Source organism: Haliotis rufescens, unplaced genomic scaffold (genome assembly GCF_023055435.1).
Source record: "Haliotis rufescens isolate VD_foot unplaced genomic scaffold, xgHalRufe1.0.p SCAF_7, whole genome shotgun sequence".
Classification (NCBI taxonomy): Eukaryota; Metazoa; Mollusca; class Gastropoda; order Lepetellida; family Haliotidae; genus Haliotis; species Haliotis rufescens.
The window spans coordinates 32,785,755-32,811,314 of NW_025964361.1; the positions used below are offsets into that span (position 1 = coordinate 32,785,755).

The following is a 25,560-nucleotide window of genomic DNA, read 5'->3' on the forward strand; positions in this document are numbered from 1 at the left end:
CTAATATATGAACACACAAACTATAAACCAGCTAACAAGGACTTACTTTAGCGACTGCAAATAGATAAAACATTCATCTGTGTACATGGAATACACTGCTGAACTAGATGTTGTCGATACATCTGCAGGATATTAAACATGGGAGAATAATACATGAGATACTTCTCCTTGATATTGACTCACTGACAATCAGGATCATATTCTCATAAACACAAAATATAAAAATCAGTGAGTGAGTGAGTATGGTTTTACGCCGCTTTTAGCAATATTCCAGCAATATCATGGCGGGGGACACCAGAAATGGGCTTGACACATTGTACCCATGTGGGGAATTGAACCCGGGTCGTCGGCGTGACGAGCGAACGCTTTAACCAGTAGGCTACCCCACCGCCCCACATAAACAAACAAATAAGGGTAGAGACTGTGACCATATTGTGACAATGGTCCCAGTTTCAAAGCCTATTGAAGACAGCTAACAAATTACCTGTTTCTAATTCTTCTAGTAAATGTCAGGCCAGCCTGATTCAGATGTAGTTATCTGTATTCACATCACATCCTCACATATTCCCCTCACACACGCACCTGCCTATCACTGCCAGGTCGACCTGCACCGAACATGCACAGTACGCACGTGATGTGCATCCAGGGCAAGGCTCCTTGCAACAAGAGACAGTACCTAATTAACACGACACATGTATTCAAATATACACACCCGGTGAAGCACGGTCTAAGATGCAATAATAATCTCCCATAGCCAATGTAGCGCTCTGTGACACCGTGCACCAGGTACATGTATTTCATAATCTGCACTGTAGCAGGTTCAACACAAGTACCTGCTTCGTACACACAGAATTAAAAATATTGTTGCATACCAACATATGAGATTACACCTATATACATGCTTCAACACACAGAATATACTGTGTATGTAAACATCTAGTATATGTAAGCCTGTGGTCTGATTTAGGCTCACACTTCACATGGACACAGTGGTGTAATAGTGTATTCCGAGTCTCTCTTGAATACTCCAGAACATATATTTCATAAACAATTCTCCATCTTATTCTTGTCTTCTCCTCATCCCGTTTGCAGCTCTAGAGACTTGGGATCGCCTCTGTGGTCTATCGGTATAGTGTCTGCCCGGAGAATGGAAGGTCTTGGTCTTGTCATACCAAAAAACATTAAAAGGTGGTACCAGTTGTTACCCTGCCTGGCGCTTGGCATTAAGGGACTAAAACAAGGACTGGTCAGATCGGAGTCACTATACTGTGTCTGAGTGGGGTATTCATGTTAAACTGCGGCATGGTTTCTCAGTGGGCTATCACTATGAAATCAGAATTTTAAATCTTGAGACTTCCTTTATAGAATTATTTTTATATAACCTCATACATGACATTATTTTGGGGTTATATGTTAATGATGTCGACATTGTGAGATTGTCATTAGTTGCTGTATCCAGTCATGTTCATTTCAGATCAATCAAATTTGACATGTAATTTATTACAACATGACTGTGAGGTTCACTATTTAGATAAATAAATTTGTATGTTGCGGAAATAGGTTAATGGTGCCAGATGGGATGATATTTGGATATTTGTCTGTCTTGTTTACTATTAATCATCATTCATCTTCAAACACAAAGAAAACTGTTTATGATACATGATAACAGATTAATTTTGATGATTTATGTGAAATGCAGAGACTTAATAAATGTTTAATGTTAGAATAAATGTTTAATACAACACCAACATTCAACATGTCGGTATAGTGCAATGTATCAATCACCGGGTATTATCTGTCATCAGAACATCACCATATCACAAGTTTGGAGAGATTTCATACAATGTACAATCAACTGATATTGGCTTAGAAAATATGTAACCGACTATAAATTGCATGTGGCTTGAAATAGATATCCCACCCTACGTGAAGCAGGTCACTACAGTGAAACCCACGAGCACAGGTATGATTCAAACAAACCAAAGATCATAATTTGGAAGAATCTAGGATTTGAACCTACAGTTATGGGATCCTGTCACATAAATAGGAGGCAACTCTGCACAATTAATTGCAGTGCCTTAAATGACTAGGCCATGTTCCACAAAGCAATCACAACACTAAGATAATTGTAACTCTCATACTTTAACATGGACATGACTTTTGTAGTGCTACGATTGGTCTAACTGTCCTATCTGAGCTGACACAACCAGGACCCTGGGCCCTGTTCCTCAAAGCGATCTTAGTGCTACATTGATCGTAAGCCTATGTTAAAGTATGGGACTTACGATCACCTTAGTGCTAAGATCACTTTGAGGAACGGGGCCCTGTTCCCTAAAGCCATGGTAGTGCTAAAACAATTGTAACTCCCATACCTTAACAAAGACTTAAGGCAGTCGTAGTGCTATGACCGCCTTGTGGAACGGTACCCAGGTCTTGTTAAGCTGACACGATTATACAGATGTTACATATAGTATGTTCTATTCGATTTCCTCTCCTGATGTTTGTCACATGATCAGTTCATAGTAATGACCCATTTAGAACAATTTTGTACACAGGGGTTATGGATCAATTCATACTGAAATATTTGTATAAAACATTTCAAAACTCTCATCATAATCTATAAAGTATATAATAAAGAAACATTTTTCTTTTGACAAATTCTAATTTGATCTGATCTGATTTCTTCAGCCACATTACCTCAATACAGGCACTATTCCACACGATCATTCCATATACACACAACCTAGCTCCTGTTCAGCATCCACTGTGAAGATGGAGATCAACGCGCAGCACAATGGAACCACAACAGTGTTACAACATAACAGCACCAAATTCTCAGGTATTCACACAGGTGTGTCCGATATGAAAAGAAAGCCCAACTGTAAGTGTTATTCCAAGTTCAACATCTCAGGTACAGACAAACCACCGACAACAGGTCAAAGTGTCGTCCTCCAGGGCAGGGAGAGCTCACAGCGTGATCACGTACTCCATCCGACCAGATGTTACACACTGTCAAGCTACGCCTGTAGTACAACGTATTCCGTGGGTAATTTACTACACTCTGTCTCAGGTAACCCTGTCTCACTTTACAACCAACAGCTTGACTGACTGTCTGCTCCCCACAAGGTAAAAGTAAGCACGATCATACACTGAGATTATACACAGTAACAATGCCATGTTGGAGATATTGATGGACACGTTGCTTCTGTTTGTATGATTAATATCTTTGTATTTTACGTGGTAATTGGATACTCACTTGAGTAAATGCTGGTAGTCTTCATTAAATATGTATGCATACATGTTTATGAACTAGTCATGAATACGATGGGTTGCATGCGTCACCAGTAGGGAATACGATGAGTTGCATGTGTCACCAGTAGGGAATAAGATGGGTTGCATGCGTCACAAGTAGGGAATACGATGAGTTGCATGTGTCACCAGTAGGGAATACGATGGGTTGCATGGGTCACCAGTAGGGAATACGATGAGTTGCATGTGTCACCAGTAGGGAATACGATGAGTTGCATGTGTCACCAGTAGGGAATACGATGGGTTGCATGCGTCACCAGTAGGGAATACAATGAGTTGCATGTGTCACCAATAGGGAATACGATGAGTTGCATGTGTCACCAGTAGGGAATACGATGAGTTTCATGTGTCACCAGTAGGGAATACGATAAGTTGCATGTGTCACCAGTAGGGAATACGATGGGTTGCATGCGTCACCAGTAGGGGATACAATGAGTTGCATGTGTCACCAATAGGGAATACGATGAGTTGCATGTGTCACCAGTAGGGAATAACATGAGTTGCATGTGTCACCAGTAGGGTATACGATGAGTTGCATGTGTCACCAGTAGGGAATACGATGGGTTGCATGTGTCACCAGTAGGGAATACGATGAGTTGCATGTGTCACCAGTAGGGAATAAGATGGGTTGCATGTGTCACCAGTAGGGAATACGATGAGTTGCATGTGTCACCAGTAGGGAATACGATGGGTTGCATGCGTCACCAGTAGGGAATACGATGAGTTGCATGTGTCACCAGTAGGGAATACGATGAGTTGCATGTGTCACCAGTAGGGAATACGATGAGTTGCATGCATCACCAGTAGGGAATACGATGGGTTGCATGCGTCACCAGTAGGGGATACAATGAGTTGCATGTGTCACCAAAAGGGAATACGATGAGTTGCATGTGTCACCAGTAGGGAATAACATGAGTTACATGTGTCACCAGTAGGGTATACGATGAGTTGCATGTGTCACCAGTAGGGAATACGATGAGTTGCATGCGTCACCATTAGGGAACAACATGAGTTGCATGCGTCACCAGTAGGGATTACAATGAGTTGCATGCGTCACCAGTAGGGTATACGATGAGTTGCATGTGTCACCAGTAGGGAATACGATGAGTTGCATGTGTCACCAGTAGGGAATACAATGAGTTGCATGCGTCACCAGTAGGGTATACGATGAGTTGCATGTGTCACCAGTAGGGTATACGATGAGTTGCATGTGTCACCAGTAGGGAATACGATGAGTTGCATGTGTCACCAGTAGGGAACAACATGAGTTGCATGCGTCACCAGTAGGAAATACGATGAGTTGCATGTGTCACCAGTAGGGAATACAATGAGTTGCATGCGTCACCAGTAGGGAATACGATGAGTTGCATGTGTCACCAGTAGGGAATACAATGAGTTGCATGCGTCACCAGTAGGGAATACGATGAGTTGCATGTGTCACCAGTAGGGAATACAATGAGTTGCATGCGTCACCAGTAGGGATTACAATGAGTTGCATGCGTCACCAGTAGGGTATACGATGAGTTGCATGTGTCACCAGTAGGGAATACGATGAGTTGCATGTGTCACCAGTAGGGAATACGATGAGTTGCATGTGTCACCAGTAGGGAATACAATGAGTTGCATGCGTCACCAGTAGGGTATACGATGAGTTGCATGTGTCACCAGTAGGGTATACGATGAGTTGCATGTGTCACCAGTAGGGAATACGATGAGTTGCATGTGTCACCAGTAGGGAACAACATGAGTTGCATGCGTCACCAGTAGGAAATACGATGAGTTGCATGTGTCACCAGTAGGGTATACAATGAGTTGCATGCGTCACCAGTAGGGTATACGATGAGTTGCATGTGTCACCAGTAGGGAATACGATGAGTTGCATGTGTCACCAGTAGGGGATACAATGAGTTGCATGTGTCACCAGTAGGGAATACGATAAGTTGCATGTGTCACCAGTAGGGTATACGATGAGTTGCATGTGTCACCAGTAGGGAATACAAGCATTCAGCTCAGAAACTCCTGAACACCTCGCTAGTGTTTGTTTGTTTGTTGTTTAACGTCACACTCAGCAATATTCCAGCTATATGACAGCAGTCTGTAAATAATCAAGTCTGGACCAGACAATCCAGTGATAAGTCTCATGAGCCTCATTCCATGCATTTGGGATACAACGAGCCTGAGAACCCAATCCCGTTAGTCGCCTCTTACAACAAGCATAGTTGCCTTTTCTGGCAAACTGGGAATGCTGAAAACCTATTCTTACTTGGATCTTCATGGGTCACCTCGCTAGTGACAAAATTTTATCAGTATGAGGTCGTAAGTTTGAAAGATATACTTTTATATTCAACATTTGTTTGCTACAATACAAATTACTGTATACCCATTTGTAGACTTAATATGACACCTCAAAGTCTTGAAAAGACAAGCAAGTAAAGTCACACAAAAAATTATGAAATTATGATATCATGCAGGCTGTCTCTGTGGTGTAGTGGATAGAGCATCTGTGACACCATTTCACCTCATTATACAGGCCAGCTACGAAGGCTTATTTTCTGTGAAATTGTTTTCGTGCTACAATATAAAGCATGTCATGCCCGCCAGCAGACCCAACAGCATGGTGTTTCAAAGTCCAGACGGAGACAACTGTGGCATGACAAGCAAGGGACATCACATATAACATTACAATGTCTGCCAGCTGTCATGCAGTTGTTTTTCTTGATGTTAAGACGTTTCCTATAATATAACAAGCCATGACATTCATAGATTAAAACAATGATAAACAAGTATTTGTCACAGAGTGACGAAATATCCCCCGCCTGTACACCATAGTACCAAATATGAAGACAATCCAGCGATTAGTTCTTGAGATATTGTGGCAACACCGTTTTCCAACTCCAAAAACAGATTTGCCTGCTGTGACCTTGAAAATGGGGTCAAGGTCACCAAATCTGACAGGTGTATGCGGTGTCTGTATATACACTATAGTTCCAAATATGAAGACAATCCAGCGATTAGTTCTTGAGATATCGCGGCAACACCGTTTTCTAACTCCAAAAGTAGATTTGCCTGCTGTGACCTTGAAAATGGGGTCAAGGTCACCAAAACCGACTGGTGTCTGCGGTGTCTGTATATACACCATAGTTCCAAATATGAAGACAATCCAGTGTTTAGTTCTTGAGATATCGCGGCAACACCGTTTTCCAACTCCAAAAGCAGATTTGCCTGCTGTGACCTTGAAAATGGGATCAAGGTCACCAAATCTGACAGGTGTATGCGGTGTCTGTATATACACTATAGTTCCAAATATGAAGACAATCCAGCGATTAGTTCTTGAGATATCGCGGCAACACCGTTTTCTAACTCCAAAAGCAGATTTGCCTGCTGTGACCTTGAAAATGGGATCAAGGTCACCAAAACCGACTGGTGTCTGCGGTGTCTGTATATACACCATAGTTCCAAATATGAAGACAATCCAGAGTTTAGTTCTTGAGATATTGCGGCAACACCGTTTTCCAACTCCAAAAGCAGATTTGCCTGCTGTGACCTTGAAAATGGGATCAAGGTCACCAAAACCGACTGGTGTCTGCGGAGTCTGTATATACACCATAGTTCCAAATATGAAGACAATCCAGTGTTTAGTTCTTGAGATATCGCGGCAACACCGTTTTCCAACTCTAAAAGCAGATTTGTCTGCTGTGACCTTGAAAATGGGATCAAGGTCACCAAAACCGACTGGTGTCTGCGGAGTCTGTATATACACCATAGTTCCAAATATGAAGACAATCCAGAGTTTAGTTCTTGAGATATCGCGGCAACACCGTTTTCCAACTCTAAGAGCAGATTTGTCTGCTGTGACCTTGAAAATGGGATCAAGGTCACCAAAACCGACTGGTGTCTGCGGAGTCTGTATATACACCATAGTTCCAAATATGAAGACAATCCAGTGTTTAGTTCTTGAGATATCGCGGCAACACCGTTTTCCAACTCCAAAAGCAGATTTGCCTGCTGTGACCTTGAAAATGGGATCAAGGTCACCAAATCTGACAGGTGTATGCGGTGTCTGTATATACACTATAGTTCCAAATATGAAGACAATCCAGCGATTAGTTCTTGAGATATCGCGGCAACACCGTTTTCTAACTCCAAAAGCAGATTTGCCTGCTGTGACCTTGAAAATGGGATCAAGGTCACCAAAACCGACTGGTGTCTGCGGTGTCTGTATATACACCATAGTTCCAAATATGAAGACAATCCAGAGTTTAGTTCTTGAGATATTGCGGCAACACCGTTTTCCAACTCCAAAAGCAGATTTGCCTGCTGTGACCTTGAAAATGGGATCAAGGTCACCAAAACCGACTGGTGTCTGCGGAGTCTGTATATACACCATAGTTCCAAATATGAAGACAATCCAGTGTTTAGTTCTTGAGATATCGCGGCAACACCGTTTTCCAACTCTAAAAGCAGATTTGTCTGCTGTGACCTTGAAAATGGGATCAAGGTCACCAAAACCGACTGGTGTCTGCGGAGTCTGTATATACACCATAGTTCCAAATATGAAGACAATCCAGAGTTTAGTTCTTGAGATATCGCGGCAACACCGTTTTCCAACTCTAAGAGCAGATTTGTCTGCTGTGACCTTGAAAATGGGATCAAGGTCACCAAAACCGACTGGTGTCTGCGGAGTCTGTATATACACCATAGTTCCAAATATGAAGACAATCCAGTGTTTAGTTCTTGAGATATCGCGGCAACAAACAAGTGGGACGTACGGACGGACGTACGGACGTACGTACGGACGGTCGTGAATACTATATCCCCCGCTTCGCGCTTTCGCGCGGCGGGGGATAAAAAGAACAATAAAACACTGATGACTTCATATGAGTAAAAAGAGATGGTGCCTGGCCAGAATTATGAAAAGCCATTTGACGCTAAGCCCTTTTGCTCCATGGAATGCTGGGCACTATTGCTCCATGGAATGCTGGGCCCTATTGCTCCATGGAATGCTGGGCCCTATTGCGCCATGGAATGCTGGGCACTATTGCTCCATGGAATGCTGGGCACTATTGCGCCATGGAATGCTGGGCCCTATTGCACCATGGAATGCTGGGCACTATTGCTCCATGGAATGCTGGGCCCTATTGCTCCATGGAATGCTGGGCCCTATTGCTCCATGGAATGCTGGGCCCTATTGCTCCATGGAATGCTGGGCCCTATTGCTCCATGGAACGCCAAGCCCTTTTGCTTCATGGAACGCTGGGCACTATTGCTCCATGGAATGCTAGGCCCTATTGCTCCATGGAACGCTAAGCCCTTTTGCTCCATGGAACGCTGGGCACTATTGCTCCATGGAATGCTGGGAACTATCACTCCATGGAATGCTGGGCCCTATTGCTCCATGGAACGCTGGGCTCTATTGCTCCATGGAATGCTGGGCACTATCACTCCATGGAATGCTTGGCACTATTGCGCCATGGAATGCTGGGCACTATTGCTCCATGGAATGCTGGGCACTATTGCACCATGGAATGCTGGGCACTATCACTCCATGGAACGCTGGGCACTATTGCGCCATGGAATGCTGGGCACTATTGCACCATGGAATGCTGGGCACTATCACTCCATGGAACGCTGGTCCCTATTGCACCATGGAATGCTGGGCACTATTGCGCCATGGAATGCTGGGCACTATCACTCCATGGAACGCTGGTCCCTATTGCACCATGGAATGCTGGGCACTATTGCGCCATGGAATGCTGGGCACTATTGCTCAATGGAACGCTGAACCCTTTTGCTCCTTTAGTAGGGAGGGCCGGACCTTTATGAACATCTAGCCATTTAGTCATGTTTATAGATTTATATCTTCCAATGTCATATATGTGAACCGGCAAAACACAAAGTGATTATTTACAGACAGCCGTCATATAGCGGGAGTACTGATGAAAAACAGAAGACTTGACAAGAGTTTTGGTCGTCCTGCAGTAGATGTATTACAAGTGCCTCCACTCTAACTGTAATTAGCATGAAACAGTAATGTTAAGACAATTAGCGATAAACAGTTACTGCATCCCAGACTGTCCTCATCAAGGAGGCAGCAACACATCCTACATTCAAGGATCACACCCGCCAACAAACCTCTTCCTCCTTGTGTTTATAATAAGTTTCATCTTCCCTTGTCTAGTAGCACTAGAAACAGCAGATTTATGGGTGTCTCACTATAGACAGGTGCCCCTCAACTTTATACAGCCTCTTCAACTCATCACTGCCTCTAGCAATGCTCTACTGTTAAACAAAACGTTATACAGCATGTTACGACTCAATACACATGCAATATGTAACATAAATAGCGCCAAACTCATTCAGGCGATTCTAAAATTGTGTGATACTTGCTTAATGTAACACTCAGCAATATTCCAGCTGCATGAAGCCTGCCTGTAATAATCAAGTCTGCACCAGACACTCATGTGATTGATATTATGAGCAGCATCCTGCGCTGTCCCGGTATGATGACAGGCAATCAACAAATTCACAGAGTCTGACCCCCGATCCATTAAGGTGAGGTGAGGTGAAATTGGGTTTAACGTCGCGTCCAAGATTATTGCACTTATATAGCGACGTGCATGCACGTGTATGTGTGTGTGTGTGTGGCTGCTTGTATTAGTCCGGACTGATGCCGATTTATAGTGCTAGCTCACTGAGATACCATGCCGCAGTTTAACATGAATACCCCACTCAGACACAGTATACTGACTCCGAGCCGACCAGTCCTTGTTTTAGCCCCTTTATGCCGAGCGCCAGACAGGGTAACAACAAGTACAATCTTTTAACGTCTTTTTGTATGACGCGGCCCGGGATCGAACCCTGGACCTTCCACTCTCCGGGCGGACGCTCTACCACAAGACCACGGAGGCGGTCGATCCATTAAGTATGCTCGTACGACCAACAAGGTTGCTAGGGAGAAATTCTAACCTGAAATGCACATGTGGGTTGTTCCTAAAACAAAAATCGCCTGTTTATAAACTAGCATTTTCCCTGGTTTGGGCTGGTATTTTATTAAAACAATTTTAATTTTAAAAGTTGAAAAGTTTACATTTCATAATTCAGTGAGTGAGTAAGACTTTTTACACTGCTTTTATCAGTCTTCCATCAGAAAAGAGCTTAAAACATCTTACTCATATGGGAATCAACCCGGGGCCTTCAGTGTGACTAGCAAACACTTTAACCACTGGGCTACCCAACCATGCCTTTTACATCATTGACACATTCTGCATTCTGTATTTTACATAGTGTCTTCACAATTTGGGTGTGATGTAGACTAATACAGAGTCTGTTTCTGTCTAGATTTGCTTTTTCATAATCTGGTTTGGGTTTAATAAAATACATATATTACAGAGTCTTGGTTTAGATGAGGTGTGTTTGTGAGGCTCCAAAAGAGAAGTTGTTTTGTTGCTGTTTTTCATTCTATTTACAAAACTATGCGTACATACATAAATACCTGTGAGGATCCGGGGTAGAACCCATGCCAATGCTTGCCATAAGAGGCAACTACCGGGATCGGGTGGTCAGGCTCGCTGACTGGTTGATGCATGTCATCATATCCCAATTGGGTGGATCGATGCTCATGATGTCAATCACTGGATGGTCTGGTCTAGACGTGATTATTTACTGACTGCCGTAATATAGCTGGAATATTGCTGAGTGTGGTGTTAAACAACAAACAAACAAATAAACCACATATAAATATTCAGTGTATTTTGGAATAATAGGAAAATCCTTATCAACAGTTGTGCAGCATATGTTATTTTCCCAGCTGCCTGACCTTCTTTCAATAGCAGTCCCTACAATGACCACTGCTTCAAGCTTGTTCTCCTCCCCATAACAACGATGCGCCAACCACATGTCACATTCATTTTGCAATGTAGATTTGAGTCTTTGTCAAGTCAAAACTACACAAAACATGATCTCAAATGTCATCCAATAAAATCCTTTCATACATCAACTTATGAAAACATGATGGAGAATACTAAAAACAAAATCTAATTTCCTATTCTTGGACTCCTGAATCCCTTGTTAAAAATGTCAGGAGTGTACAGTTTTGGGATATTTGAACCATTTTAGATATTTAAAACCAACATAAATCATATGAACAATGCACATGGTCCCTATGCAAACAGTGTTGGATATCATGTGTATGCAATTCCTTCTTGATTCCAGTCCAGTGAAGCCACCACCTGTCCTGACAGGTGGAACTAACAGTTACAGCCAAGCCATACAAAGCTGTGACATTTATGTAGGCACCATCAGTTACAACCAAGTCATACAAAGCTGTAATATTCTTGTAGGTACATACAGTTACACCCAAGCCATACAAAGCTGTGTCATTTATGTATGGCACTGACAGTTATAGCCAAGTCATACAAAGCTGTAATATTCTTGTAGGCACCAACAGTTACACCCAAGCCATACAAAGCTGTGTCATTTATGTATGGCACTGACAGTTATAGCCAAGTCATACAAAGCTGTAACATTCTTGTAGGCACCAACAGTTACAGCCAAGTCATACAAAGCTGTAACATTTTTGTAGGCACCAACAGTTACAGCCAAGCCATACAAAGCTGTAATATTTATGTAGGCACCGACAGTTATAGCCAAGCCATACAAAGCTGTGGCATTTCTGTTGGCACCGACAGTTACAGTCAAACCTGAAATGCCTGCAACAGAGCTAAAACCCCAATCACCCCTTCGCCCAGTCCCTGTCCTGAGGTTTCTCCAACAGACAACATTATCTGTCCACCGTCCTTCATAATTTTACCAACTTAATTAAACTTAAAAGCTACTTTTGGAACTAGCAAGTCACAGTAAGTATTAAATTATTATCTCCAATGAAATTATTCATACAATTCTAATCTGTTTTAAAGAACTCAATTTATGATTTACCACATAATTATCTGTCACAGCACTGAACGTATTTGCAGTAACAACATATTTTTGTCTGCATCTGCTCCAGTCACTGTAAAATAAGGAGTTATAGCATGGTGTGAGATATCTAAGTGTTATCTTCCATGTCGATACAGACTGTTGCATCACAGTTTATAACGTCAATCACAGCAGCATGCTATTGTCTGATCAAAGAAATGCTTTCATCGTCATTTGACAAAATATTGAATACAGCCTGAATTAATGTTTTCTTTTCCTGCATTTATAATTCAAGGTTGATGCATGTGCAGTTGCCTCTCTGAGTAATGGTTTCACATGAGATAATTCAAACCAATCAATCATTTGCAAAAGCAATTTGTTTATTGTTTAAAATCTGTTAATTCAAGAAAGAAAAACTTGAGTGAGTGAGTGAGTGAGAGGTGAGTGAGTGAGAGGTGAGTGAGTGAGTGAGTGAGAGGTGAGTGAGTTAGTGAGTGAGTGAGTGAGTGAGCGAGTGAGTGAGTGAGTGAGTGAGTGAGTGAGTGAGTGAGTGAGTGAGTGAGTGAGTGAGTGAGAGTGGTATTTCAGTTATATCACAGGGTCACCTTGATGTGGAACAAAAGGCTGAAGTGGTTCCGGTTGTTTACCACTTTGGAGAAACCAACCAGCATGTGCATAGGTTAGTGACATGCTTAACATGCTTAAGGTATGCAACTCTGAACAGTGAATTGTGTCTTTGACAACTGGGCCACCTGTGTCCCCTCAAGAAAAGAGGTGGGTACATATTCCTGCAGCCTGTGACAATGATGCTATCCCTAATCCTTCTTTAACCCTATGTGATTCTGCCAGCCTAGGGCTAGCTACAACTCATTAGGAAGCATGTTTTATCACTTACCACTAGTCCTTCTAACAATAATTATTCTTTCCATCACAAAAAGATATTTTAAGAAAATGTTCTTGAAATATCTTTAAGCAAAGGCTAAAGTGTGTTTGTAACGATAAGGCTCAAGGCATATTTAGAAGGCTAGTCCTCTAGGGTGGTCACTTGCACTTTTGACTAGTACAGTAAACATCCAGTTGCCTAACACTGTGAATCTTTTAATTTTAATCCCATATCCAAAATAAATTTCAAAGCTTATCCATATTAATTGTATGTCAGTTACACCTGTGACATGATTGTCATTTTTCACTATTTCATGACAATCGTTGATGGAGGGAATATTTGCATGATCCTAATTGATCTTGTCATCAAATTTCAGTCAAGCCTCACAACAATGGGGTATCCAGTTCCACCTACATGTCATCCATATTTCATGTTAAGCATTGTTAATTGTTAATGATCAAGTCCAGAGAAGGATATGTGATGAACATTGTCCCATTTCCTTTCAGCAAAAAAGTTAAAAATATAGCAACATATATACCACTCGAAAGAAGATAAAGATCTCTCAATACTTCCATATTATTACAGTCATGTTAACATTTAACAAGATCCCACTACAAAAGCTGCTTCTACTTTCAAATGATTATATTTTATATGGCATAAAGCATTATATATAATCATTGGGGCGCCAACTGAGGAATAAACTAGAATATATGTCTGAATGACAAAATAAATCGAAATTTGAAAATACTATCACTTGAGCATAAATTAAGTCATCAATCTAATCAACTGAAACTCATAAAGCCCAAAACATATGGTCGTGGGTTCAAATCCTAGCTTGCTTTGAATATGTTTCAAGGTTGCCAGCACCACACCCATGTTCGTGGGTTCCAGCAAAGATGTAAATGGCCAAGACTGGCATCACTCTGGGCTTTCCTCCCACATTAAGCTGACACGTTGGGATGTAACTGAAATACCTTTCAAAGTGGCATTAAACCCAACTCACTCACTCATTCTTTTAACTAGTCTTTCAAATGCGTTAATTTATTTTACAAAAGAATGAATATCATGTGTACGCCATATGAAGGATGCTATTACATGGCATTAATGCATTGGGTGATTGAGTGAGTGCGTGAGTGAGTTGGGTTTAACGCCGCTTTTAACAAAATTCGCGAATATTTTCTGCACAGCGAATTGCGGCACCTTGGACGACTGGGCCACCCATGCCCCCTAATGCATGGGGATTCAGGTTTAGGACAGATCCCCAGCAACCCATGCCGGTCACAAGAGGTGACCAAATGGATTGGGTGGTCAGGTTAGGGACTTGGTTGACTGTGTGGCCCACTGCTCACAATATCAATCACTGGATAGTCTGGTCCAGTCTTTAATAACTGGAATATTGCTGAAAGCGGCATTAAACAACAAAGAAATAACACATGGAAACTATTCCCACCATGGACCGGCTGATGTCAGTCTCACCAGAGATTCTTCCCAATTTCAAAGCCGAGCGGGCAGATAACAAAGTGTCGGCTGTGTTTGAGATACCTGGACAGATGAGACAGGTGTGTCTACTAACGAGCTCACCCCCTAGCCTACTGCTGCTAATGTACCTGTATATCAACAAGTGGCTGTCACCTGGCCATGGGTCAGAGTGAGAGAGTCAGTTTTGTTTAGCACTGCTTTGAACACTTTGTCATTTATATCACAGTGTGTCAGTTAAACATGGCAGGTAAGCCAGGTGTGATTCTGTACGAAAATGTGTACGACTTTGCTGAATTGTAACATCATGGGTATGGGGATAACAGACCAAGTGTACATACTGGCTTGAATCTGGCTTTCCAACTCACCATCACTGGATCCTTACCTAACAAAGGGACATAACTCTACACAGCAGAATCAGAACAACATCTTCATATTAACAAAGATCTGCATTTCTGAGACATCCCTGTAACATAAGATATGTCTTGGTGCAAACTTGCATGAAGCCATACCAAGGTGTCAATGGACAAATAACTAAGCCTTTACATTTAACTCAGCCTAAGTTAAATGTAAAGGCGTAAGTTATTTGTCCATTGTCACCTTGGTATTGTGACGTCATAGTTATGGCCTGACTTTCAAAAGTAAAATCCAAATGGAGTGCAGAACAATGCTTAAATCTGAGTCAATCTAGACTTGACAAATCATTGTGGACTCAGTTTTAATTCATTCTGTTGGTCTGGGAGACAAAAAGCCAAATATATCAAAGATAGAGATTTAGCATCAGCATTGTTACTGTGTCAGAGTATAAACAACATGGCATCATATAATTAGAATCATAAACAGACTGACAATGACGAAGCACAATGTTATACTCCATCCTCGAGGGGGTATATATTCAATATATCACACACTAGGCATTGACAAGTGATCCATTTGACGTGGACATTGTCCAATAGTCATGAGGCTATCTGATATCACACCCATCACCTATAGGCTGTATCTTTAAGTGGAGATGGGGGCTCTTTACCACCGACAGGCTTGTCTGGGCAGACACAGGTGAGGAGGCTTCAGCACCTCCTCCTGACACACTGTTAGATGCTGACACACAGTACGCATACAAGTAGAAGGATCAAGTGTAATAACTCTAATATGTGCACATGTGCATTGCAGCCATTCTCCATGCTGATTGGCCAACTGAAGCAATATACATTGCTTCACTATGGAGAACAATACAACACGGCATCATACTTTGTCCAAGATGTCAAAAACTGTTAAAAGTTACAGCATTAGAACAAAAGGATGATTCAGTGAAGCTTCTTGGTGTTGCTTAAATTCCATATTTCTTCTGTCTCTTCCTTAGAATAATACAGAGAATAACCTTCTCCAAACATGGAGTTACGGATTGTCTGTACCTGAATGAATTTTGGGATATCATCTATAATTCTACATAACTTGTTGGTTATTCTCTAAATATTGTGCATATTTATATTAAGCTGCATTTTCAAAGCACAGCATTGTAAATTACTTGCATTTCTTAATGCAATCTCCAATTGTCTGCAGTGCTTCTATAATGTCTCTATGAAAGAAAACGAAATATATTCTTTGTCATCTGTTTTGGGTAATCTTTGAGTGCTTGCTAACTGGGGTGGATTAGGTATGATGGTGTGTTTTGGTTGTGTTGTTGTGTTGTAATGGATTGGGTGGAACTTGGTTGTGGTTTGGATGAGATGGAATAAGTAAATGGTAAATGGGGTGGATAGGATCTGTGGTTGGAGTAAGTGGGGTGGATGGGATCTGTGGTTGGAGTAAGTGGAGTGGATGGGCCCTGTGGATGGGCCCTGTGGATGGAGTGTAAGTAGGGTAGCTAGGCCCTGTGGTTGGAGTAAGTGGGGTGGATGGGCCCTGTGGATGGGCCCTGTGGATGGAGTGTAAGTAGGGTAGCTAGGCCCTGTGGTTGGAGTAAGTGGGGTGGATGGGCCCTGTGGATGGGCCCTGTGGATGGAGTGTAAGTAGGGTAGCTAGGCCCTGTGGTTGGAGTAAGTGGGGTGGATGGGCCCTGTGGATGGGCCCTGTGGATGGAGTGTAAGTAGGGTAGCTAGGCCCTGTGGTTGGAGTAAGTGGGGTGGATGGGCCCTGTGGATGGGCCCTGTGGATGGAGTGTAAGTAGGGTAGCTAGGCCCTGTGGTTGGAGTAAGTGGGGTGGATGGGCCCTGTGGATGGGCCTGTGGATGGAGTGTAAGTAGGGTAGCTAGGCCCTGTGGATGGAGTAAGTGGGGTGGATGGGCCCTGTGGATGGGCCCTGTGGATGGAGTGTAAGTAGGGTAGCTAGGCCCTGTGGTTGGAGTAAGTGGGGTGGATGGGCCCTGTGGATGGGCCCTGTGGATGGAGTGTAAGTAGGGTAGCTAGGCCCTGTGGTTGGAGTAAGTGGGGTGGATGGGCCCTGTGGATGGGCCCTGTGGATGGAGTGTAAGTAGGGTAGCTAGGCCCTGTGGTTGGAGTAAGTGGGGTGGATGGGCCCTGTGGATGGGCCCTGTGGATGGAGTGTAAGTAGGGTAGCTAGGCCCTGTGGATGGAGTAAGTGGGGTGGATGGGCCCTGTGGATGGGCCCTGTGGATGGAGTGTAAGTAGGGTAGCTAGGCCCTGTGGTTGGAGTAAGTGGGGTGGATGGGCCCTGTGGATGGGCCCTGTGGATGGAGTGTAAGTAGGGTAGCTAGGCCCTGTGGTTGGAGTAAGTGGGGTGGATGGGCCCTGTGGATGGGCCCTGTGGATGGAGTGTAAGTAGGGTAGCTAGGCCCTGTGGTTGGAGTAAGTGGGGTGGATGGGCCCTGTGGATGGAGTGTAAGTAGGGTAGCTAGGCCCTGTGGTTGGAGTGAGTGAGTGGATGGGCCCTGTTTGGAGTCAGTGAGTGGGGTGGGTAGGGTGGGTAGGGTAGGGTAGATGGGGTAGGAATTGGATAGCATCCAATGAGTAAGCCATTACCAGCATTAAACAACGAATCAGAGTATAAAATAAAATAGAAAATAACATTACACCAAAATGTAAAACTTGAAAACTATCATGTTAAAGGTGATTCACTTTCAACTAGTGAAGAAAGGTTAAAAGAAATTCAAATATTTTCTTAAATAGCCACAAAAATTGAAGAATGTTGATAAGAAACACATACTATTGTTAAACTGTACCACACATCTCCAACAAGCACACAAGATGGATACCATCAGCTCAACACCATTTTTTCTGATCATGATAATCATCAGTTTGGTTTGTCACTCTAATCTGGCACACATTACCCCCCCCCACCGATTACCACAATTGGTCAACAGCATGGTGTGGTGTCTACCACCCAATAGGAGGCAAGATACATTGTGTAACGTGAAACAATGACAAGAATCATACACTGTTTGTTCTTGCAGGAAACAGACAATATGGTGTAGAAAAACCAGGTCTGCTGGTGTTACCTTTCAGCAGTTAATGTCACACCACCATTAGATTGGCAATTTCATCTTTTTTTCCTTGCTTACACTGCTCTTATTGCTACGGGACTCAAACTGAACATTTGTATTAATTGAATAATCTTACCTGTGAGTGCCTGTCTGATAAATATTGGTGAAATTTGTTACCAGGTATGGTAATCACGCTTTTTGTAATCAATTGTTTTCATTAACTTAAGTGAATCAAGCAGTTTTATTATTATGAATATTATGAGCTGTTTTGATTTGATAAACTTGGACACAATATTATCACTTTAATACTCATATCTGATGAAAGGTAATTTATTCATATATCAGTCATATAAAGTATTTACTTAATTATTTAGCCACAAAGCATAAATAAAGAATCATGGAAACTTTATGATACATTATTAGCGTAATTTCTTTTTAAAGAAATTAATACATAATTTAAAGAATCTGATAGTAGAATTTGGATATAAAAAAAGCTGAATGTAAAACTTTAACCCTCACTTTATCAATATTTGATCATTTATAATTTGAACATTTGTTTCTTCTGTTTTCAGTGATTATATTTGGACAAGCTTAAACAATTCAGATATCAAACCAAGTGGTAATTCCACTGATTGCATATTTCCAATCAAACTTCGAAACGTATTCACAAGGAAACTGTACACACAAACAACAGAAAAAGAAAAGACACATGACTTAAGAACACAGCAACTGCATAAAGCACCCATTCCCTACATGCACACTTGCATAGCTTGATAGCACATGACAACTTGTAAAATATTAATAATTAAATGCACACAAAGAAATATATTCACTACAAATATTAAATCTCAACTCATCCTCACATGAAACTCACCCAACCAAGAAGTTAACATCCGTGAGAGTATTCCAGGTTTCTGCCTAATCCTTCTGAGTGAACATGTGCACACAAATTGTACGACAAACTGGATTAAATCGACCAATCAGAGAGACAATTGCTGCCCCTTAATGCAGAGACTGGTAGATGCTGGCCTACCCTCCACACCTTGAATAATGATAGCGGCTACGAGCCGAGCAGTGAGAGGATTGTAGTACAGCGTGGTCGTCTCGCTGCTTAGACAAGCCTACTTCAGCATAGCTAACGCTCAGCCAGGTATAAAGTGTCGAGACTATCGTACTGTTACACCTAAATGAGGCAGAAGATTCAAAGTGTGTGTCGACAATAGCAGGGGGCACTACGATGCTCTCTTTGTGATCCTAAGATTTAACCTCGACTACTGTTGATATATCCTCAATCTGGACTGTCGGTCTATCACGTTTAAGGGACATAAATGGCCCCAATTGTCATGCATGGGAAGACAGTTTTTTCAATTACAGCAATAAAAATTTTCATTATGACAGGGAGTTAAATTCAAAGTAGATACTTTATATCATATGATATATGATTTTGTTTATTAAAAATAATGTATCAACATGTATTCATGCATTAATAATTGACTGTTTTTCTGAGATTTTATAGTTTCTTCAACACATTTGGCAGATCAAACCCTAGAAAAAACCTAGACTGTTATAAGGGAATTATTTCACCTCAGTGACATTTTGGTTATTGCAAATCTGACCACAAAATATATGTGACTTTGTAGAAACGGTATAAGATGAAGAAAACTCCTTTCATTTCTAGGTGCAGTCATTGAAGGATAGCCGTGACACATTGTATGAACTAGCTATAGCTAGCAGTCATCAAGCATAGCATTCAATTGTACGCTTGCATCAGAACAGAGGAAAATGGATTACATTTTACTGTGGCTATTATGAAATAAATTCATCCCTTTAAACCAAAAATTCAAAGAATGTTGGTCTGACAATGAATGGGAGAATATCCTACTAAGATGTATAAATGATGGCAGCCCTTCCCACAGATTGCTTGTTTAGTGGCCGAACACTTCTGGAGATGGATGAGGCCAGTGCTTGATGGACAGAAGGTCAAGGGTTAAGGATAAATGTGTGAATTCAGCTTCAGTGCATAAGTGAGGGTACTTGTATATAGCCGTAGCGCCATGAGAGATATAACATAGGACATGAATATAAGCTATATATCAGGGGATATATAACATAGGAGGACATAGAGCATAAGCTTTAAAACAGGGGATATAAAGTTTATATTCAATGTCCTACAACAAGGGATATCGGACATAGGACATGGAATATACACTTTATGACAGGGGATATCGGACATAGGACATAGAATATAAGCTTTATGACAGGGGATATATAACATAGGACATATAACTTATGCTATAGACACTGGGGTATATAACATAGGACATAGAAGACAAGCTTTAAAACATAGGACATAGAAGACAAGCTATAGAACATGGTACAGAGAACATAGGATATAGAAGACAAGCTATAGAACATGGTACAGAGAACATAGGACATAGAAGACAAGCCATAGAACATGGTATATAGAACATAGGAGGTAGAAGATAAGCTATAGAACATGGTATATAGCACATAGAACATAAAAGAAACATGGGACATTGTCACCAGAAACCATTTGAAGGGCCTCATCATGACCAATTAAATTATACATCTTCAGAAGACAAATGACATCTAAAGCTATGGGGATAACAAGGGTCTTTATGGTGAGTGCCAACCATTGTTGCAAAGTGTTTGTGAACAGAAGCTGGACTAGTGTTGTGGCAAGTGCTTGTGGACAGAGGCATCTAACAATACCCCACCCTAGAGGGACAGCAGGCCAGGGTGGCTGGGGTCAAGGGGGAATCCGTGGGAGGGGAGGGGAGGGCAAGGTTGAGCAGAGAGGGTGAAATCACCCAAGGGACAGAGATGCATCACAATAGGGAGCACTTGCCCCAAAGCTTTGTGACCAATGAAATCTTATTTGTCAAAGCATGTCACTTACAGAGCATTCTGCTCAGTATATGGGGACAATCTCAAAAATAATAATACTTTTTTCCCCATCAAACTAACATCACGAACATGAAATTCCATATTTAGAAAAGAGTAAATCTCTTTTCAAAATATGGAATTGTTTACCACAATTAATTATTTTTAAGTAAGAAATAATTCAATATAAGTATTTTCCTGAAATAAATTATAAAAAACAACATATTTTTAAGTTTTGAGATGGTGTCTGAACATGAACAGAGTGACATGCATGTCAAACAGACCGAAGTAGCATGGAGGTCGGCATAACAGGAAGCATTGTTACAAATATTCATAATTTGTTGAAAGGAACAATACACCCCTGACCTTTGTAATGATTTAGACAGTTCCGAATCACACAATTAAAGGAAATTAATGAATAGAGGAAGGACTATTTTAAAAAAAAGAAAAATAATGGTGACTTTTACAGCACTGATTTCTTGTTGTCAATTAGTTTTCAAATCAACTCAAACAAGACAATTTGGAAGCAATTCAAACTTTGACTTTTACGTCATTGTTTTCTGACTGTCTTGAGGCCCAAAGTGAAATCATAGAATTTAGATACAAAGTTCAGCTGACTGTACATTATCAACCTATTCACACATTCAATTTCAATCCATTAATATTCAGAAGTGACGTCTCAAGTTAATCTCACATTGGAAACGTAAGCCCTTTCAGTGTTCATACCAGCATAGTTTCACCTTAATGAAAACACACCTGAGTCTTCCATATCTCGCGCTTCCATTTAGAACATCACTATACATGTTTATAGTATCACTGTCATGTTTTGACTCACCGTCAACAAGTTATCTTCCATCACTGAAATTACAGCTCCCACAACTGAGGTGGTACAGATAGGTGTGTGTTTACTGGCCCGCCCAGCTTAGATTACCCACAGATTATTAATTAGAGACATCGCAAATTAATAAAACTAAAAAGACAACTTTCAATCTCATCATAAAAAAGATATTGCTGTTTTTCACAACTAATCCTTATAATGCCCATGCATTTATTTTGAGCATCCAAATGTATTCTAGATTTCTTTAAGTCAATCCCACCAGCAAACATCCAAATTGAGGCAGGTTTTTGAGAATCCTACCAGTGCTGATCGTACATAAGGAGGTGAGATGAAATGGGATTTAATGTCGCATCCAAGATTATTGCACTTACATAGCGACGTGCATGTTCTTGTGTGTGTTTGTGTGGCTGCTTGTGCTAGTCCGGACCGATGCCGATTTATAGTGCTAGCTCACTGAGATACCATGCCGCAGTTTAACATGAATACCCAATTCAGACACAGTATACTGACTTCGAGCCGACCAGTCCTTGTTTTAGCCCCTTAATGCCGAGCACCAGACAGGGTAACAACAAGTACCATTGTTTTCATAAAATAAATATATTCAACAACCATGATACAGGACAAATCCAATTCATATGTGATTAGTTACAGATGGATAAAAAACAAGGAGGATATTTCTGACTGTCTCATAAAACAACATTCATTCAATCACAAAAAACAAATCTAGATCTTGAAAATGGCTGGGTTTTGAAAGGTTTGGAAAACTGGCGCATATATAATCCAGAATTCCTACTCAACAGCAAACCCATGTACATTTCTTGGAAATCTAATTAACAGGTTGAAAAACCGCCAGCAAAAATCATGACAGAAACCCAGAGAGTGTTTGGCACAAATTAGCCTGATTACCATCTGTGGCAGTGTCGAGGGCTGAGACAGACTGACTTCCTTCAGCAGCTGTTTATTACCGTTTTCTTCTCGTGTTCGCAAATAACTACCTAAGCTAACTCATCACGCAAGACATAGTAACACAGAGCACACTGGAGTCTCACAGCTAAGTCAGGGTCATACCCGGTAAGTGGCCAGTTCCTGCTGTGCAGAGTTGCTTCCCTTGACTGTCAGGATCACTGGTTCCAATATGGGATTCACCAAGTATGGTGTCATGGTGGCAACCACTTAGACCTGTGTCAATTTGGAACTAATTGCATGTGGAAGTGATCATTGTTGACACTTGTCGTGGTTGACTGTGCCATCATATCTAGACGGCATGGGGCGTTGCTCGTAACATCAATCGCTGGATTGCTGGATATTAGGAACAACTTGGAGGCAGTATTTGGTTGGTTTGGTTTTGGTTTGTTGTTTAACGCCGCACTCAGCAATATTCCAGCTATATGACGGCGGTCTGTAAATAATCCAGTCTGGACCAGACAATCAAGTGATTAATATCATGAGCATCGATCAACGCAATTGGGATCGATGACATGCATCAACCAAGTCAGCGAGCCTGACCACGTGATCCCGTTAGTTGCCTTTTACGACAAGCATAGTCACCTTTTACGGCAAGCATGGGTTGCTGAAGACCTATTCTACCCTGGAATCTTCACGGGTCGGCAGTATTTGGAGACAGGGATGTCCTGTTTTTTGCATCACTCACCTATAAGGAGTCACTTGCCCCAGCACCTGTGGGGATCCCGAGTGAGAATACAGGTCCCAGAAAGAGGCGACCAAATTGATTGGGTGATCAGGCTCATAGATTTGGTTTGTTTGTTGTTTAATGCCCAACTTAGCAATATGACAGCCATATGATGGCGGTTTGTATAAAATCGAGTCTGAATCAGTCGATGCAGGTGATTGATCTATGCAGTAGGGATACGATGACATGCACGAACCATGTCAGCGAGCCTGATCACCAGATCCTGTTAGTTGCCTCTTACGACAAGCATAGATGCTTCTTATGACAAGCATGGGTTGATGAAGACCTATTGGTCGTTTACATGTAAGTGTTTACCCAATTATGTGGATCACTATGTCAATCACTTGATTGTCTGGTCCAGATTATTTACAGACCGCCGCCATATAGCTGGAGTGAGTGAGTGAGTATGGTTTTACGCAGCTTTTAGCAATATTCTAGCAATATCACGGCGAAGGACACCAGAAATGGGCTTCACACATTGTACCCATGTCGGGAATCTAACCCGGGTCTTTGGCGTGACGAGCGAACGCTTTAACCACTAGACTACCCGACCGCCCCCCATATAGCTGGAATATTGCTGAGTACAGCTTTTAACAACAAACACAAACACTTTTGGAATGCCCAAGTAAGTTTGGCGCAAATTATGTAAAGTATTATATGTACATTGACTCAAAACTGTATAACACTGTGTTTAACAGTAGGACATTGCTACAGACAGTGATTTTGAGAGATGAAGGGGCTGTAGGTTGACGAGCACCTGTCTAAGTGACACTCCCAAAAATCTGATCTTTCCTATCTAAACAACAAGCAAATCAAACACAGGCTAATGAATACTAGGTGTTTGTGACTTCTTTTCATTAATTGCATGTGGCTGTCATAGATCTGAAAGAAATTCATTTACATACATATTATTGCCTGGACGGGTAACTCGGGTACTCGGGTAGGGTGGTTCCTGAGAGGGACCTGGATACCCACATGACTACCCGGACCTGTGGCTTGTCACGTGATATATTGTTTCATGGCAAAAATTATCAAGAACTTCCACGGTTACACTATAAGTGACTAATGTCGGCATTTCTTTCTGACTATGCACACATTCCTTCTGACTTTATAAGTTTGAATAGAGATAACTTCAGTGTATGCCTGACCAGATTGTTTTATATGAGTATCTAAATACATTTTGCTAGGGCTATGGTCAAACTATTCCCAATAGGACTTGTGTACCTATCTCTTGAGACCAACAACGGGTACCCGGGTAGGGTCGGGTAATAGTGGGGTGGGTACCAGGGTGGTAAACTTGGACTTGTCCCAGCCCTAATACATATTCCATGCAATGAAACAGAAATGCATTCACCTCAGATAATGTACAATATACGTGTGTCCTTTTCAGAATTATAAACAAAGATTAAAAGATTGATTGATCATTAGGTAGTGCTAAGGCTAATTTGTGGACTTAAAGACACTACTCTTTATGTTTTATTGTAAACATTTTAAAACAACAGGATGAGTATCAAGTAAGTATGACTTGTTTCAGGGAAAAGAATCCAGTTACAAACATACAAAAAATGTTTGCATATGACTCAAAGTCCACCATAAAAGTGTGAAAACTGAAAACCAAACAATACTCACACAGAGCAAGCAGAGAGAATCTCCTATCAAGAGAGGTACTTGCAGATTTGCATTCAGATAGTTGATGATGAAAACACTGTTACCTGGGTTACGTTGAAACAGCCGGGTAATTCAGCACCATTTTCAGCACCGACATGCAGCCTAACTGTTACATGCAATTTGATCTGATTGTGGGGAGGACATTTGAAAACAAAGACCCATATTGATTGGTCCATTGTTATGTCAATCATAATATACCATGCTTGTGATTAGTCAACATGGTCAATAGTGCTCAGCCAATAACATGCTTTCTTGATTATCCAATCAATCTTTTAGGCACGTGGCTTAAGTTGAAACACTGGTTTAACTTTGTTAATGCTCTCGGATGAAAATCAATTGTTCAATATTTTGTTGTTTGATTTGTAATTACATTTCACTTGCACATAAATGGAATAATAATGGTCCATAGACGTAATGGCTCCTGCAGGAATGAATGTGT

The 25,560-nt window shown here is 41.5% G+C and overlaps 1 protein-coding gene across 2 annotated transcripts in view; it reads right to left on the reverse strand.

Annotated features, from left to right (window-relative positions):
• LOC124146016 (rho GTPase-activating protein 7-like) overlaps positions 1 to 25,560 on the reverse strand; it is a 242,761-nt gene that overhangs the window by 201,231 nt on the left and 15,970 nt on the right. The window contains exon 1 of one of the 2 annotated variants that reach the window (XM_046516032.2): positions 18,896 to 19,071. The exons of the other annotated variant lie outside the window; for it this stretch is intronic. The gene's annotated coding sequence lies outside the window, so the exon portion shown is untranslated. Of the gene's footprint in view, positions 1 to 18,895; positions 19,072 to 25,560 lie in introns of those variants that run through there. 2 annotated transcript variants of the gene reach the window in all.